Below are 6,000 nucleotides of genomic sequence, written 5' to 3'. Positions count from 1 at the left end.
AAATGAGGTTAGAACATTTCGAAATTATCAGCTCTGTGTCTATTTCAACTTAACATAGGTCAAGTCATGTGGCGCATGCTAAAATATTCGTCTAACCCGTAAATTGAAATTTGACGACGGATGGCCAAATGTTTGCATTTTTGACGTACTTTGAAAAGCTCTCGCGTCGCTCACAATCATTTGGCCAAAGAAATTTTTACAGGAATCTGTAGACCATCCTTCTGCAATTCAACCACCAGAAGCTTGATCCATTTGAAGGTTTCGCACATGGTGAAAATTAATTATATTCACGAAGTACTTTTAAGTGAATGAAATACATGTCTTCGAAATTTAATTATTTTGCACCCAAAACGACAACGCAACTTTCCCTAAAATCAACCCAGTACGCATTTAAACATTGCACAAAAATATTTGAGTGTTTTAAAGACGGAAGAATGATGTAGTTTTGCATGCGAGGCTCTCAAACTTGCTTAATAAAATGGTGCGTCAAATGACGATTTTAACGGCACTTGGTAATTTGCATATTTCTTTGAAATAAAAGGATATTTTCCCAAAAAAACTATCCAGTAGTTTTTGTCATGCCCTAGCCTATCTACCATGAAAATATGAACGAAATCGAATTTTCGACCCTTGCCGAGTTATTTTCCATTTTTATGGACAGGGACTCTTAACTATTTGGTTGTTTTTTTTTTTACGTTTTTATTAGCTTTCCAATACATGTAATAACTAACCATTTAATAGGGTGAATTGCTAGTTCCTTTTTATTTGACTCCATAAGCACATTAATGCAGGAATACAGCTGGCGACTCGCAAGAGAGTACGGAGCCGGGTCTCACTGAAAGCATTTGTATGTCAGGACACAGCAAGGAGAAAATTGAAAGCATGTATACTTGTGCCCCATTAACTAAACTTTCAGATGAAGAAAAAGCTGGACTGGAGTATATTAGAGGTTATGTGCTTCATGATCTTCACACCAAGCATGCTAGTAAATCACTAGAAAGTGAGCGGGCAATCTCCATCCTTAAGGCTGGCAAATTAGCGGACCAGAATGCTATTGAATGCCAGAAGTTAACTTCATCCTTATATCGTGGTGGTTTGTGGGCAGTTTCAAAAAATGCGCAATCAATTTTTGAGAGAACTGAACATTATTTCAGGGATGCCACTTCGAGGACTAATGTGCAAATGCTAGTATTATATCAAGATCTGTTCATGATGTTGAAGTTGTCTCATACGATTCAATGTTTTCCAATTCTGAACTGATAATCAATAGAAGCGTTGCCAAAGATGTTTTGCACAACATCATACAATTGTATGTCAAAGTGCGTTCATTTTTTTTTCTGCAAAAGATATTATGTACAAACAGAAGATTAGATTGAAACAAATGAAATCAAAAGCACTCCGTATGGATATAAGCAGAGCCTCCCATGAGTATGACCAACAAAGGCAAAGCTAAACTCTGAGAATAACCATGCAATAAACAATTTTATTTATTGTGACACCTGGACCAAATCATGTCTATATTTGCATGTTTATAATAAGTTACTGTTGCATTTGTTGTTGAATAATGTGAACACAAGTTTACTTATACTTCAAAACAATAACCGACTAAAAATAAAAATTATTTGCATTCATATGTGCAAGTTGAAATATATACATAGAAAAATACCAGTAGCTGGTCAATCAGCACACATGTCACAATGTGTATCTAAAAAATCAAGGATGAAGCCTATTTTCAACTGAGGGGCTTGAAAACGAGGGTCCGATGCGAGAGTTCGTAGGGAGGTCTGGTACCTCATACTAAAACAAAATAGACGTCATCCTAGTGAAAAAGTGGCGGGGTGGAGGGAAAACACTGCTACACTACGGTCTACCAAGGTTGCTTTTGGTATGTTAGCACACACTAAGGAGAAAGCATTTATACTTGTGTCCCATTAACTAAACTTTCAGATGAAGAAAAAGCTGGACTACAGTTTGTTGGAGGTTATGTGCTTCATAGACTTCATACAAAGCATGCCAGTAAATCATCAGAACGTGAGCAGGCAATCTCCATCCAGCTGGCAAATTAGAAGACCAGAATGCCATTGAATGCCAGAAGTTAACTTCATCCTTAAATCATGATTGGTAGTTTGTGGGCAATTTCAAAAAATGCTCAATCAATTTTTGAGAGAACTGAACATTATTTCAGGGATGCCAAAACAATAACTGAATAAAAATAAAAATTATTTACATTCACAAGTGCAAGTTGAAATATTTACACAGAAAAAAATACATGTCATACATATTAAACAATGTATACTTGTTTACTTATAGAAGACTGCGATAAAACTTCCTCTAGCTGGCCTTAGTTCAGAGACAACAGCAGTAGCTGGTCAATCAACATACATGTTACAATGTATATCTAAAACATCAGGGACGGAGCCTATTTTCAACTAGGGCGGGGGGGGGGGGGGCTTGAAAACGAGGGCCGGATATGCAAGTTTGTAAGGAGCTCTGGTACCTCATAGTAAAACAAAATAAAACATCATCCTTGTGAAACATTGAGGATGGGGACTAAAAGCCCCCACCCTCCCCCCGTAAAATAAAATAAATTTGACACTATGTATAAGGCAATCATTGTTTCTTTCTCTTTGTCACTGGGTCATTTGAAACCTTGACCCATGATCTGTCTCTGTCTTTCCTTCCACGCGTGTTCCCAGACTGGCAGGAGACGCCACCGTTGTACTCTGATGGTGTTGTTGTTGTAGCCAAACATCTTCATGTCAGGGTTGCCATTTCTTCTTCCCAGCTTTCTTTGGTTTCGAAAGTATTTGTCTAAAGGGTCTTGGCAGAACCTCTCAGTTAAGGCATACTCTACACCTTCATTCAGAAGAAACTTTGTTGCCTCTACAGCTGAATAGGCTGAGATCTGCAGGCCTTCGTAAGTCTGCCACAGCAGAACTCAGTATCTGGGCTGCCAGACTTACACGCATGGTTGAATAGGAATTCAGATTAATGTGATCATAAGTTATCTGGGCATCAACTTCAAATCACTCTCAACATCTTGGTAAAACAGCTGAACTATGTGTTGCCACATCAAATAATCCCCATCATTTCACATGTACCTAATAGTGGGATAGGGGATCTCACTCGGCCACTCTTCTCGCCACTTCTTGAATTCGGCATTTGGTGCAGAGGGCAGTTTCCAGATGCCGATTCCTTTCGTCCCCCGACACGTACCGCACCAAAAACCGAACAGTTATCGTCGGGCATTTTACTTTCGAAATGATGAACTTTTGAAAACCATTCAAGCTGACAGAACTACATTTTTTTAGCGTTTAGAACACGTCAAATGACCATATAGTTCGCAAACGACGCCATCTTGAATTTGTGTGTGCGCGGTCACTGTCATGAGACTTCAAAAAACTCAAACAATGACCCATCTCTCTGAAGTTTGCCGGTCTTCATAACCAATCCCCTCTACTTACTATGTTTAGGCCTGAGGGGGCAAGTGTTTGGAGTTGGGAGACAGACGCTTGGATTCGAGGAACAGGGGTTTGCATTGGGGAGATGCAGGCTTGGATTTGGAGAACAAGGGTTTGGAGTTGGGGTAATGGAGACTTGGATTTGGGGGATAGGGGTTTGGATTTTGTTGGCAGATTTGGAGTTAAGTCGGGGGAAAGGAGCTCAGATCTGGACAGAGGTTTGGATTCGGGGGACAGGGATTGGGTCAGAGGTTCTGCCAGGTTGGGTTTAATGGTTTTGGGGTTGGTCCTTTAAAAAAGTTCTTTCAAACTCGATCGAGTGTTTATATCAGGCTATAAAAACACAACATAGTCACTTTCTGCTTCTCCTGTGAAATAAGAAAAAAAAGGAATTATAATGCGATGTTGAAAACCATGCTTTGTTTACTTAGCCTTGAACAAATAGTGAATCAAAATAGTGGTTGTATGTATTAAATCTATTGTTTTCTCAGTTGGCAATACATCATTCAGTATTACCTCGCCGATGACCATCGGTGAGATTTTCGTTTCTTTACTACGTAGACAGAATTACATCGCCGATGATCATCAGCGAGATTTTCGTTTCTTTATTACACTGACAATATTACCTCGCCAATGATCATCGGCGAGATTTTCGTTCCATTATTATATAGACAGTATTACTTCGCCGATGACCATCGGTGAGATTTTCGTTCCTTTATTATACAAACGGTATTACCTCGCCGATGATCATTTTTCTACTTCTTGGTATGCGTCTGTCCTCTAAGAGATCATGGGTGAGAAAAAATTAAAAATGAGCTTATTCCCCCCCCCCCCCTAGAAGGGGCTGGAACCGATGTGAACCACCTTAAAATGCGATTTCTTAAAACATGAATTCCTAAGGAGTAGGGTTGGCGCAGTGATGAGAGCGCGCACTCGGCGTCACATGTGGTTCTCTACGCTCTTATTACTTTATAATTTCATGACATTATTCAGTGTCATGGGGTTTCTTTAGTCAACAAGCAAGAGAAAATAAGTAAGCCTCTCTGTGAGCTGCAAGAGGTGAACAGAAATTAGCAAAACCCTCCTTCTGTTCAAGTGAACAGGTATCTCGCACTGGTTTTAAATTACTTTTGGTAAGAAAACACACTGTTTGCTCCAGATTCCCTGGTTTATTTCAGGTTCGTTATGCTCAATACACTACAACAAAACTAAATTACGTTAATCAACAATTCACGCCCGGCCAATCATTCTAAACTACACAGTTACAGGGGAGAAATTAATCGAAAATCTATCCTGAACTTCAAAATCATATTAAATTTTTGAGTAAGCAAGTTTTCCTATAATGGAGAGTTGATTGCCAAAATTTTATCCTGCAGGTTCATTATCGCATGGTTTTCATATGATGGCGGTTTTTTTGTGTAATCAATCTTAGGGTGCGTTTCTTTGCGAAAATCCAAATCCGGATTCTTAGATCCAAAAACGGATTTTGCATTTCTTTACTAAAATCCAAAAATGGATCATGAATCTGAAGAATCCACACTCCGAGTGGATTCATTAGATACAATCTAAATCCGGATTTTTAGGATTCGTGATCTGTGCGTTTCTTTGGGAATGGATCCAAGAAAATTCGTTTGGCGAGCGGTTTTCTCGTGAAAAGTCCACCAAACGTGGCGAACGATCATGGTAGGTTTTCAATGCAACTTTGGTCGTAGAATTGACTTAAAAGTTAAAGAAAATCGTGATTGTTTAGGAGATATTTCACTGCTACACAAATTTCATAAACTCTAGAGGGATTTCAAACGCAAATAGCAGCCATTCGTCGCCACACTCGGTGCTTCACAAGTTCACGGGAGGTAAATAGTACAACCGATCTTTTTATTTCTTTAATTTTCGGAACTTTTCGTCTTTACCATCTGTTCAATGCTACTACCTCATCTTCTGGTCATAGAAGGAGCTGTTGCTGCGGTAAATTGTCCACGAGGAATAAATATTGGCTAGCTGCCTTTTTCAAAACAACCACCAAGCACGCTGTTGTCAAGTAAAGGCAAAAATCCCTTTTTGGATTTTTCGTTTCTTTGGTAGTAAACAGTCCGCATGATCTAAGATCAAAAATCCGATCTTAGATTCTCCTAGAGAAACGGACCCTTAGTTAAGTTATCAATTTCATTTTGCTAAACCTAGCTTAATTTGTTAAACTTGTCTTTTGATAGGACTGGGACGTTAGCAGAGAATTCCGTTCTTTCAGTAGGGAGCAACGGCGATGACAATAACATTCGAAAACTCCTTCCAGAAGTAGTTTCGGGAAAGAATAGATGGTGAAGTGGTTAACGTCATTTCAATGGTACGTTCACCAAGCCACCAACCCTCGGACCTTCTACTCTTCACGACGTGTATCGAAGCCCAACTTAGACCACGGGCACGAAACCTATCTTTAATACTATTAAGAACCTGTTCAGCGTGATTTCCAGTGGGCGAGCCCACTGCTTCTGAGAGGGACACTACAGGAGAGCGAGCAGAATGTTTAGGATATTTTGTAACA

General features: G+C 39.4%; 1 pseudogene; it reads left to right on the top strand.

Annotated features, from left to right (window-relative positions):
- The first annotated feature begins 544 nt into the window (after positions 1–544).
- LOC149099074 (uncharacterized) lies at positions 545–1,495 on the top strand (annotated as a pseudogene).
- The last annotated feature ends 4,505 nt before the right edge of the window (positions 1,496–6,000 follow it).

The sequence above is a fragment of the Orbicella faveolata genome, unplaced genomic scaffold, assembly GCF_042242905.1.
Source record: "Orbicella faveolata isolate gen_17 unplaced genomic scaffold, um_ofav_v1 contig_46, whole genome shotgun sequence".
NCBI classification, from domain to species: domain Eukaryota; kingdom Metazoa; phylum Cnidaria; class Anthozoa; order Scleractinia; family Merulinidae; genus Orbicella; species Orbicella faveolata.
This window is presented reverse-complemented; position numbering and strand designations above follow the sequence as displayed.